The sequence below is a fragment of the Lutra lutra genome, chromosome 13 (genome assembly GCF_902655055.1).
Source record: "Lutra lutra chromosome 13, mLutLut1.2, whole genome shotgun sequence".
Lineage (NCBI taxonomy): Eukaryota > Metazoa > Chordata > Mammalia > Carnivora > Mustelidae > Lutra > Lutra lutra.
In genome coordinates, this window is record NC_062290.1 from 57,158,659 (window position 1) to 57,171,865 (window position 13,207).

At 39.6% G+C, this 13,207-nt stretch overlaps 1 protein-coding gene across 1 annotated transcript in view; it reads right to left on the reverse strand.

The window, feature by feature from the left end:
* APTX (aprataxin) overlaps positions 1-13,207 on the reverse strand; it is a 55,446-nt gene that overhangs the window by 34,020 nt on the left and 8,219 nt on the right. The window contains exon 2 of the mRNA XM_047701052.1: positions 9,767-9,852. The gene's annotated coding sequence lies outside the window, so the exon portion shown is untranslated. The remainder of the gene's footprint in view (positions 1-9,766; positions 9,853-13,207) is intronic.

Sequence of the window (13,207 nt, forward strand, 5' to 3'; positions counted from 1 at the left end):
CAGTTCCCTTAGAATTAAGCTTCTCTTAGCCTTTGCTAAGACCTGACCTGCCTTAGTGTGTCTCGCATTCAAAATTGGATTGGATTACTCTATTTGGATTATTTACTATATATTGTGCAAAATTGTGCAGAGTATCCATGCCCAGCCTACTAGGTCTAGCCCTTTGTCTATAGCATATTACTGGCCAGAGAAACAGGGTCACATGGCATGAAGGCATGACAAACACTTAAGAGTTTCACAGACCCCAGAACCAAAAATGTATCACAAACAGATGCATAGAAATTAATAAAAAGTCGTTTGTGCCGTTATCTAATGTGGCCCTCAAAATATAATTCTTGGATCAGTAGCAGTAGCCTCAAAACACCTAGGAACTCATTAGGAATGCAATTTCTAACTTTGCTGGGTGTGGCCCAGCAATCTGGTTTTTCTTTTTCTTTTTTAAGATTTTATTTATTTAGGGGCGCCTGGGTGGCTCAGTGGGTTAAAGCCTCTGCCTTCGGCTCAGGTCATGATCCCAGGGTCCTGGGATCGAGCCCCGTATCGGGCTCTCTGCTTGGCGGGGAGCCTGCTTCCTCCTCTCTCTCTGCTTGCCTCTCTGCCTAATTGTGATTTCTCTGTCAAATAAATAAATAAAATCTTTAAAAAAAAAAAAAAGATTTTATTTATTTATTTGAGAGAGAGAGAGAGACCATGAGATGGAAGAGATCAGAGGGAGAAGCAGACTCCCCCCGACCCCCAGCAGGGAGCCTGATGTGGGACTCAATCCTGAGACTCCAGGATCATGACCTGGGCTGAAGGCAGTTGCTTAACCAACTGAGCCACCCAGGTGCCCCAGCAATCTGTTTTAATAAGCCCACCAGGTTATTGTGATGCATGATCAAGTTAGAGATTCAAGTTAGGAAGGCAAAGACTTCAAACTGTACATCATGATAAATTTGTTTTGTTGGCCTGCTCAGGGCTTTTGGGGGCTTTTTTTACTTTTTCAAATTCAAAACAAATTATGTTTATTTGTAACAAAATACCCATAAAACTTATAAACCATTTTTAAGTATACAGCTCCGTAATGTTAAGTATATCCACATTGTACTGTATCTATCTCCAGAAAGTTTAATCTTGCAAAACTGAAACTATGTGTTAATTTTCTATTTTCTCTTCCTCCAGCCCCTGACAACCACCAGTTTACTTTCAGTTTCCATGAGTTTGACCACTCTAGATACTGCACATAAGTGAAATCATGTAGTAGTTGTCTTTCTGTGACTGGTTTATTTCATTTAGCATAATGTCCTCCAATTTCATTACCTGTAATGTGTCAAAAACTTTCATTTTAAGGTTAAATAACACTCTATTGCATGTATATACCATACTTTGTTTAAAATTGATTTGTCTGTCAGTGGATCTTTGGATTGCTCCCATCTTACTGCTATTATGAATAATGCTGCTATGAACATTATTGTGCAAATACCCCTTCAAGATCCTGTCTTCAATTCTTTTGGATATATTCCCAAAAGTGGGACTGGTGATATGATAATTCTATTTTTATATTTGAGGAACCACCTGCTGTTTTCCATAGCAGCTGCATCATTTTACACTGGACACAAGGGTTCCAATTTCTCTACATCCTTGATAATACTTGTTATTTTCTGGTTTGGGGTTTGTTGTTGTTTTTAACAGCAGTCATCCTAATGGGTGTGAGGTGGTATCTCATTGAGGTCTTGATTTGTATTTCTCTAATGATTTGTAATGTTGAGCACTTTTTCATATGTTTGTTGGCATTTTGTATATTTTCTTTGGAGAAATGTCTGTTCAAATCATTTGCCCATTTTTTTCTTTCTGGGCCCCCATTTTTAAATCAAGTTATTTTGTTGTTGCATTGTAGAAGTTCTTTTTATATTCTAGATATTAATCCATTGTCAGATATATAATTTGCAAGTATTTTTTCCCATTTCATAGATTGGCTTTTCATTCCATTAATTGTGCCCTTTGATGCACAGAGATTTTTAATTTTGGTGTTGTCCAATGATTTATTTTTACTTTAGCTGCCTGTGCTTTTGCTATCATTTCCAAGAAATCATTAGAAGCTTTTCCCCAGTTTTATAGTTTTAGGTCTTATATTTGGATCTTTAATCCATTTAATCATTTTTTTATATGGTGTAAGGTAAGAGTCCTACGTCATCATTTTGCATGTGGATATCCAGTTTTCCTAACACCATCTGTTGAAAACATTGTATTTTCCCTATTGCATGGTCTTGAAATCTTTGTTGAAAATCATTTGACCATATATGCAAGGGTTTATTTCTGGCTTCTCTATTCAATTCCATTACTCTGTATGTCTGCCCTTATACCATTACCACCTGTTTTGATTACTGTGGCTTCATAATAATTTCTGAAATCAGGAGTTATGAGACTTCAAACTTTGCCCTTCTACAAGATTGTTTTGGCTATTCTGCTCAGGAGGTTTTGATTGTTTTTTAATTCCAATGGAAATTAGAAGATCGCATATGAAAATCAGGATTCTTGGTCTTTTTAAAAAAATCAATAAATTCAGCAAATTTTGGCAACAAATAGCCATTGTGAGTGACTGTCCTGTGCTCTCCAGGCTACTGTGTCCACCCACTAATTTATATAACCTGTCTGGTCCCTGAGGGCTCTTCTTTCTTTGAGACTTTGAGAATCCCAGTCTAAGGGAACAGTAGTTGGAGCCAGAGGACCAACCTGGGGAGACTGCAGTGATTAGGTCCAGAGATTAGCTCAGAAGGAAAAGTACAGAATCCTAGGAGAGGGTAGAGCTAGGAAATTTCATTTTGTTTTTAGGGGTTTTGGGGGAGGGCAGAGGGTGGATAGGGTGACGGGAAGGTTGGGAGGACTGTGAGAAAAGACCTGTGTAAGAAAGGAAAATTTTAAAAGCCCAGAAAGTTCAAAAGGAAACAGATAGGTGAAGGCTTGGGAGAAAAATATTCCAAATCTATGATCTACACTGAAAAAGGAGCAATACACAAAAGCCCTACAGTGGACCTCAAGCACATTCTTTCAGGTATGATACAAGTCCTGTGGAGCTGAAAAGTCGACAGTGAAAGGAAATGGTGAGATCTGAGCAAGGGTCAGATAGTAAACCATTTAGGAACTGTATGTGGGTTCATCTTATAGCCAATGAAAAAGCCCTGAAGATTTAACCCGGGGAATAACATTATTTGATTTTTGTTTCATTGGAGGCTGTGGCTGCTGTGAGGAAGAATGGATGGGTGGGCAAGAACAGAAAGGGTGAGAGCAGTTAGGTGTCTACTGATATAGTGCAAAGGATGTTGGCAGCCTGGACAAGAGACAAAAGGTAGATAATTCAAAAGATATTTTGGAGGCAGCATCAACTGGACAAGACATATTCTTCTCTGTAGGGAGACCTAGGTGGAATGCCAAATAATAAAAATCCCTTAATGGGGAAAGGAACAAAACCTAGTGAGCTATAAATTTAGTTGCATGTTTCATATGTCCAAAATCTTCTCAGGTGGCTCAGTTGGTTCAGCAGTTGCCTTTAGCTCAGTTCATGATCCCAGGGTCCTGCTTCTCCCTCTGCCTGCTGCTCCCCCTGCTTATGCTTTCGTGCTCTCTTTCTCTCTCCCTGACTAATAAATAAATAATCTTTAAAAAGAAAAACAAAAACAAAAACAAAATCTTCTCACTGTAGACACCCACAACTCTACCTGCAGTTTTCCTCTGGACCCAAGAGCCTTTCCCCAGTGCAAACACACCACAAATGAGGGGAATCTATGAGCCTGGGAGCATTTGAGAAATGATGTAAAGAAGTGGATGAGTAAACTTGTTTCCTCACCTCGGGGTGAAACAACTTTGAAGTATGTATCACACTGTCTCCCAGAGGTTCTCTGGTAATGCTAAGCCTCGGTTGCCCTGAGTGGTAGCCTACACGTTGGTTTCCTTCCCACCCCAGCCTTGCTTCTCCACACCCTACAGGAGCTTCTTCGGATCATCTCCTAAATGACATACTGAAATCATTGCCTTAGTGTCTGTTTCTGGGAGAATTCAACCCCATAAACTCCTTCTGACTATTTTCTAAAGGTACCATTTTATTTCTCTTTTTAGATAAATTAATAACTCCTCCTGCTTCCCAACTTTTTAATGTCAAAGCACAGAGATTAAATCATATTCACAGAACACTGGGGTAAACTTATGTGGAACTAGATTTAAAAAAATTATTACATTTTCTTTATAATTAACTATGGTAAGAAAAATTAAAAACAGTATTTGGAAAAATAGTACTGATTTTGGCTAAATATTCAAATAAAATATCTTAAAATTTTTTCATTAGAAACTTGAGCATGTCTCTATGAATAATAGTTTTTACTCTTTTTTAAAAAAGATTTATTTGAGAGAGAGTATGTGTATACAAGTAGGGGGAAGGGCAGAGGGAGAGAGAATCTCACACAGACTCCACACTGAGCACAGAGATGGATGCGGGGCTCAATCCCACAACCCTGAAGTCATGACCTGAGTCACACACTTAACCAACTGAACCACTCAGGCAGCCCTGTAAATATTACCTTTTTAACATTGGATTTCATAATGAAATAAAATATATATTTTCTGATTAAAATTTCTTAAGCATAATCTTTTCAAGTTCTTGGTCGTCACCACCTATAACTGGCAGACCAGTAGAGACGTTCTGTCCTATACATCACAGTGTAAACATGCTAATGCATCCATAAACTATACCCTATAATTTACTTTAAGATGTTCCACCTATAATTTAAACCTTATTGTTTCCAACTCCTGCTTTTGGGACTGGTTAACTTCCTACTATGGGCTAATTTCAGGGCTTAACTCCCTCAAGTTTCTAAGAGTTCAGGAAATAGTCACCAAAATCCCAAATAGTGACATTCATACCACTGATGGTTTATGTTAGAACTTTTATTTCAATTCAGCAATTCTAATTTGCGTAAATCATAGATGTGTTGGTCTCTCCTTAAATTTCTTATATAAACGGGTGCCTGAGTGGCTCAGTGGATTGAGCCTCTGCCTTCGGCTCAGGTCGTGATCTCGGGGTACTGGGATCGAGCCCTGCATCAGGCTCTCTGCTCAGCAGGGAGCCTGCTTACCCCTGAGTGGCTCAGTGGGTTGAGCCTCTGCCTTCGGCTCAGGTCGTGATCTTGGGGTCCTGGGATCGAGCCCCGCATCAGGCTCTCTGCTCAGGAGGGAGCCTGTTTACCCCTTCTCTCTGCCTGCCTCTCTGCCTGCTTGTGATCTCTCTCTGTGTGTCAAATAAATAAAATCTTTTAAAAAAAATATTTAAAAAAAATTTCTTATAAACAGATTAAGAAGGTCACAGCAAGTTTTCACTTGTTCTGCCTTGTCACCCACCATCTCTTCATTCCCAGCCTTGGACTAGCAATACTGAACTGCTTACCCTTAACTCCCTCTTCCCCAGTATTGAGATAGATGACTGTCTCTCCTTTTCTCCACTTACTTAATATTTTTGAGTACCTGCTATTAGTAGGTACAGTTTCAGTTATGAGGAATACAGAAATGAACAAAATAAATACCCCTTTTCAGTCTAGTGGGAGGAAAGCTGACAATAACACACAAAGGTATGTTACATGGTGATTTAAGTGTTATTTAAAAAAATACAACTTACACCATGCTGATTAAAAGAATCCTACTCAAAAGCATTCATTCTGATACCATTTATGTTACTTTCTAGAACAAGAAAAACTAACCTAAAATCTACAGTGGAAAAAAAAATCATAACAGTACTTGCCTCTCTAAAAGCAGAACCAGGGATTGACTGAAAAATGCACTTGAAAGAACTTTCTTGGTGATGGTGATATTCTGTATCTTGATAAGGGTTTGAGTGATATATGATAGATGTGTTTGTCAAAACTCATCAAAATGGTACAGTTAAAACTTGTGCATTCATTTTTTTCTATCTAAACTTTACCTTAAAAACTTTAAACAAATATTGAACTCCAGTTAATTAGATGCAAGCTGAAATGGTGAAACGCAAAATGTACTGATATCTGCACTTTATTTAATTGCATCTAAAAAGTAGATGAATAGATAGATGAAGAAAAATGAAATAAAGCAAGCAGAGTAAAATGCCAGTTCTAGAATCTAGTAGTAGTTATATGGGATGAGCTAAGCCCTGGCCCAACTGCGGTACTCAAATGCATTCCTGACATTCATGCTATTTTCTGGAATGTTCTTTTCTCCCAGATTCACTCTTGCCCTTCTAATACATTCACAATGCATCTATAGAATATATTTCAAAACACAAATCTGACCATGTAACTCCCCTGATTAAATCCTTCATGGGCCTCCATTGCTCATCCAATTAAGACCAAACTCACTGTTCTGTCTTCTTTTTACAGAAGACCTAATCTCATCTACCACTCTCCCCTTGCCTATCAACATACCCAAACAAAGGGGTTCTGTTTCAATTTCTTGAACCCCTTCAGTCAAGGTTCTTGAAAACTAGTAGAGTAAAAACTACTCCAGAAAACTTAAAGATGGTGGGGCTGCCCTTGCTGCCATTCCCAAACCATATGAATCCTCTACTATCCAGGCCCTCAACCTCATAATGACAGATGGTTAACCGTAACTCCCAGAACAGAAGGACCTGAGCTCTTGGCATTGTCAAAATCAGCTCTTCCCACTAGTAAGAGGGACGGTGGCTGTAGGAACCCACGCAGACACATGCATCCCACATTTTCCAGTGTCTTGGCCTCCAGCCAGATGAAAGCAGAGAAGTCCTAGCTCTCCATTGGCTGGTACATTTATTCATTCATTCAACAAGTATTTCTGAGCACCTTCAACTTGTCTGACATTGTTTTAGGTACTATGGCTACCACAGCGAACAAAAAGTTCCTGCTTGTAAAGAGCTTACAATCTAGTAAGGGGAGGGGCAGATCATAAAGAAGTATACAGGTCATGTGAGGATAAATGCCATAAAGAGAAAGCAGTATAGAAAGTGATGAGGGTATTTTGTGTATTATGAAAGGCCTTTTTTGAGCACAGACTTAAAAGAAGAAGTCACGTGGCTATCTAGGTGAAATGGGAAATCATTGAAGGATTTTAATCAGAGTAGTGACCCTTTTTTTGGAGCTCTGCCACCACCAACATATACTTAAGTGACATAGCAACTACATTCTACTACTCCGACTACATATATTTAAGTGATTTAGCTACTACATTCTCTCTCCCAGATTCCTGTCCTAAGTCTGGCAGAGCCATTGCTGTTGAAACAAGAATAAGGTAAGGTGACATATCAGAAAATGAAGAGGAAAATTGTGATAAAGACATTGCTGTGACTCTGTAGATAGAAAGCTGCACACAGAGACTAAGTTCTTGCTCTGAAATACCTTTACAAGGTCAGTGACATCAGGAATGAGAGGTGGTGACATCCTCCAGGAAGACCCTTATGCCAGGCCCTACCCCCAAACCTCCAACTCTGCCAGCTAAAATGACTAAACACCAACCTGTGAGCTCAGCTCAACCCCATTCGGCCTAGGGGCTATAAAGAGCCCTGAGACACTGCCTGCTAGGTCAGCACTGCGTCTCTTTTAATGCCCATGCTTCTGAACCTATGACTGGGTCTTCCTGAGGCTCAGCACAGAAACCAATGGCAAGGTGCACCCTGGCATCATCACAAGCCCTACCTCTCCTTAAAGGAAAGTCTGGATGTTGGAGTCTAGATTTAAGCCAGTAGCACTCTCAAGGTCACCTGCAAACTGACCTCCCAGTTTGATGAGTATAGTACTTTCCTAACCCAACACTACCACTACCACCACCAGCAAGTGTGTATACACACACATAAAATGCCTCTGGCCTCACTCCCATACTTGGAGAAAACATAGGAAATTTAATGTTAAAATACTGAAATGGCAGAGCACCTGGGTGGTATAATCTGTTAAGTGTCTGACTCTTGGTTTCAGCGCAGATCATGATCTCAGAGTTCTGGGATGGAGCCCCAGGTCAGGCTCTGCATGCAGCGTGGAGTCTGCTTGAGATTCTCTCTCTCCCTTTGCCTTTCCGGCTTGTGCTGTCTCTCTCTAAAATAAATAAATAAAATCTTCTTTAAAAATACTAAAATGGCAGTTTAACCCAAAAGTAGAAGAATTACTTCATAACTCTATTGCTAGATAGATACAAAAGGGGTACAGAGCTGGGGAGCAGGATTTTAGGTCTTGGAAATTAGAGGGACCTTTCTAGAGAGTCTTCAGACTGGGTCTTCTCCATTTGACATTCACTCAACAAATACTTTTGGCCCCCTTCTATATGCCAGTAACTGTGCTAGGTGCAGGAAATAAAACATTGTGAAGCCATGATCACTGAGACAGCACCCACCCCAGCTCAGTAACCCACTGCATCTGTTTTGGATGTGCTGCCATCCAGCTGTAAGAGGCATCCTTGTGAACTGGCCACCCTGTCAATGATGCTGTCAAGGACACTGCTCCTGATGTAACACACTGTTCTCTTAAGAGCAGCCCCTGGAAACAGTCCAATCTGATCTCTGTTCAGGGAACAGTTTTACTTTTGCAGAGTAATGGGTTTGTTTTTTCACAATGGACACCATGAATTGTGGGACCAATGAGACTGTCAGTTTAGAGATAAATTCATGGCCCAGCTGTAGCAAAATGTGAAGGTCATTCCTACATGCATTTTTAGCTTTGTCCCTCATTATGTTTTGTCTCTATCCATGTATTTATTTCTTCATTCTCTGCACTTTTAATATATGGCATCGTGTGTGTGTGTGTGTGTGTGTGTGTGTGTGTGTGTGTGTGTGTGTGATTTTTGTTGTTTTGGGGTTCTTCTTGTATCCTTAAAAATGGCTATGAACTCTTCCAGATGAAGATATTACCATCCATGTTTATAATACACTATACACATATACATATATGCTATGTTAGAGATGGGTCCACAGCATGATGTGGGAACATGAGAGGGCTTATAATTCTCTTAAGAACATGAGAGAAGACCTTGCATAAGGATCATGCTTGTTTGAATTGAGTCTTTTCTTTGTTCTTTGTTTTGTTAAGGATGTTAGTTTATTGACAATGTGACAACCATTAAACAAAATTAAGTTGCTGCCAAGTACAAGACTTAAAAAAAATATCTCACAGAGTAGATTTTTATGTCGTTTCATGGTTTCATGGGATACTATAGAAATTGTTCACAACAGGGATGCCTGGGTGGCTCAGTTGGTTAAGCAGCTGCCTTTGGCTCAGGTCATGATCCCAGCGTCCTGGGATCGAGTCCCACATCGGGCTCCTTGCTCATCAGGGAGCCTGCTTCTCCCTCTGCCTCTGCCTGCCATTCTGTCTGCCTGTGCTTGCTCTCTCTTCCTCTCTCTCTCTCTGACAAATAAATAAATAAATAAAATCTTTAAAAAAAAAAAAAAGAAATTGTTCACAACAAACTGAGGCTACTTCCACAAGTTTTATTAGGTTTTTTTTTCTGACAAAAAGATTAAGGGGACAAAAAATTCATATCTACATCAGAATTTATGTGCAGAAAAGGAAATTCAGATGGAATATCAAAATAAAATTGAAAATTATTTTATTACAAAGGCAGGTGATGGATTCAAATGTTTACCATACACACACACACACACACACACACACACACACACACACACAATGTCATCAACTGGCAAATAAAGGAGGACAAACAAGATTTAGGAGTTAAAATGACCAAGATCAAGAGTCTCAGTTTGGATATTAAGAATTGGAGATATTAAGAATCATTTAGTTCAGTTGTATACCTGTGCAGCAGTATTCTTCCTTAATTCTTCGTTCCATTTTGCATGTAGACCCCTGGCTTTGTACTTTCCCTGGATTGTGTGGCTGCCTGTGTGAGAACAGGGTGAGAAAAAGAATAGTTGCTGACACATTGTTTTAAGTGTGCTGGATCAGCAGATTATTGTTAAATATACTCAGTTTGAGCTCTCTTTTTTCTTTTCTTAAAAAAAAAAAAAGGAGGTCTGTCAATATAAAAACTCATATTGACCACTGCATACAGAAGACCTCAAAAAAGAAATGTCAGGATCATACGGATGAAGTATTCCACAATTTTAAAAAAAAAGCTATAAACATGTTTCTATCCTTTCATTCTTCAGCAGTGTGAAAAATTACAACCATCATCCTTCATTTTAGAAAAAGAGACCAAAAAGAAAAGGTAAACCAGACAGACTCATGATCTCTTTCAATTACCTACAAGGCCTGGCACTTTAAAGGGGATACTATTCTGTCTTTGCATTGGGGAAAATTACTGACTTTTAACTTAGAGGGACTAAAGAGAATGCATTACTCTTTTTGCCCATCTTCTTTTCTATTACAGGTTTTTTTTGTTTTGTTTTTGTTTTTGTTTTAAAGATTTTATTTATTTATTTGTCAGAGAGAGAGAGGGAGAGAGAGCGAGCACAGGCAGACAGAATGGCAGGCAGAGGCAGAGGGAGAAGCAGGCTCCCTGACGAGCAAGGAGCCCGATGTGGGACTCGATCCCAGGACGCTGGGATCATGACCTGAGCCGAAGGCAGCTGCTTAACCAACTGAGCCACCCAGGCGTCCCATCTATTACAGGTTTTTAAAAACCTCAAAAGTAAAATTACCAGAAAATTTCTCACTGCTAAGACCATAGGCTACTCTGAACTCAGCAATTAGTCACACTGACGCTTCCTGGAGGAGGGCAGACACAGAAATGCCACCGTAGCGCTAAGGTGGACGCTCCACAAGGGCAGGCATACCTCTGCTTTTTCACAGCTTTAGATATTCAGCACCTGGCTTAATGTCTGGCACAATGCATATTCATTCATTGATTCAGTAAATATTTATTGAGTAAATGCTCTGTGCCAGGCAGTGTTCCAGATGCCCGGGATATATCATAAAACAAAGATTCCTACCCAAATGAAATTTTAGTTCAACTGGGAAAGGGGTACAGAGAGAAGAGACAATAGGTAAATACTGTGTTTTACCAGGAGTACAATGGAAACAAGAAAAAGTAAAGCCAGTAAAGGGGGTTTGGGAGTGCGGAGAAGGAAGGGCAGATTGCAATTTTGAATAGGGTAGACACTGTAGGACTCACTGAGAAGGTGACATTAAAACGAAGCCTTGAGGGAAGTAAAATGCTCAATAAACATTTGTTGATTAAATAAAGGAATTAGAGGGATGCCTGGGTGGCTCAGTAGGCTAAGCTTTTAAGCATGTGCCTTCAGTTCGGGTCCTGATCCCAGTATCCTGGAATGTAGTCCCAGATCAGGCTCCTTGCTCAGCGGGGAGCCTGCTTCTTCCTCTCCCTCTGCCTGCCACTCCCCCTGCTTGTGCTCACTCTCTTTCTCTGACAAATAAATAAATAATATCTTTAACAAATAAAGGAATAAAGGAATTAGAGCAAAATTAAGAAAGCAGAAAAGTATAAGGCATGTTCAGGGGATGATGAGAAAACAACTTTGAGAAAGTAGACTATTGGATATAAAGCTGGGAAGGAGGGGGGAGGCTCACCAAGAAGAGCCCTGGGTGTAAAGCTAAAGGATATGGATTCACAAAATTTAGAACTTACAAAGAATTTTGTTATTTAATTATCTTATTTAATTATCATATCTCCAGTAAAGTTAATTTCATCTCCATTTTACCAACAAGGAAACTATGCTCAGAGAAGTTTAGTAATTCTCCTGACATCACATGGTCAGTAAAATCCAGAGCCAGAACTTAAACCTGACTTCCAACTTTAGGCTATCCCTACGGCCCTGTCACCTCCCCAAGAAAAAGTACACAGGAAATAGAAGAAAGTATAAAATATATACTAAAATATAAAAATGATCACATGCCAGGGCACCTGGGTGGCTCAGTGGGTTAAAGCCTCTGCCTTCAGCTAGGGTCATGATCCCAGGGTCCTGGGATCTAGCCCTGCATAGGGTTCTCTGCTCCACGGGGAGCCTGGTTCCCCTCTTTCTCTCGGCCTGCCTCTCTGCCTACTTGTGATCTCTGTCTCTCAAATAAGTAAATAAAATCTTTTAAAAAATGATCACATGCCAGTTATCAAAAAACATAGATAGGATATAAAAATAAAATCTAATGTAAGCTTTTATTTTAAAAAAATTTTTAAATATAAGTTTGTAGGGCGCCTGGGTGGCTCAGTGGGTTAAGCCGCTGCCTTCGGCTCAGGTCATGATCTCAGGGTCCCGGGATCGAGTCCCGCATCTGGCTCTCTGCTCAGCAGGGAGCCTGCTTCCCTCTCTCTCTCTCTCTCTCTCTCTCTCTCTCTGCCTGCCTCTCTGCCTACTTGTGATCTCTCTCTGTCAAATAAATAAAATCTTTAAAAATATATATATATAAGTTTGTAAAATTATACACTCTGTAGAACAACCAATAGATTGTGGGTACACAAAAAAATTAAGACAGTAAACTAAGATCCTGTTTTGAATCATGTACTGTGGTATTGGCAACAGAAAATATGTGATTACAAATCTATCATAAGTACTTTTCTTTTTACTACAAACTTTTGCAAACTTTTACTTCCAGATTGATTTTCTCTTATAAACACAATAATACTTCATAATTTGCTTTTCATCATACAAATATTATTTCTCAATTACCTAAGAAATACATCAATACTCTCCATAAAAAGTTAAAGTCCCTAACCTCAGAAATAAGTAAGCAGTACTATCAGATTAGGGCATATCCTCCAACTCTTTCTCTGTGGATACTTGTATATCCAAGTACCTCCTGACTACATGTGAGGGGTAATATGTTTAAAACTGAACTTCCCATTTTCCCCTCAGAGCTAACCAGGTCTCCTGATTTCCTGTGTCAGTAGATGGCATCACTAATCAGAAACTTTACCTTCCATATTTTATCTGCCCACTCACCTATCATATCTGATCATCAATCTATTCTTATAAGTTCACCTCTATAAGGTCTGGTGTTACCACCCTCTCTTCTCCAGTCTCACTTCCACTGCTTTAATATTGGCTCTCCTTATCAACTACTTCTACTACAGCCCAGCCAGGTTCATGGGTATGTGACGTGTATAGTCACTCAGGGTCTCACACTTAGAAAGGCCCCGTGCTTGGTTTAATGCTCTGCTGTTGCTATCTTAAAACTATTAATAATTTTTTAATAAGGGGCCCTATGTTTTCATTTTGTACTGAGCCTCACAAATTATGTAGCCAGTCTCATACTATCGTAATAGCGTCCTAATGGTACCC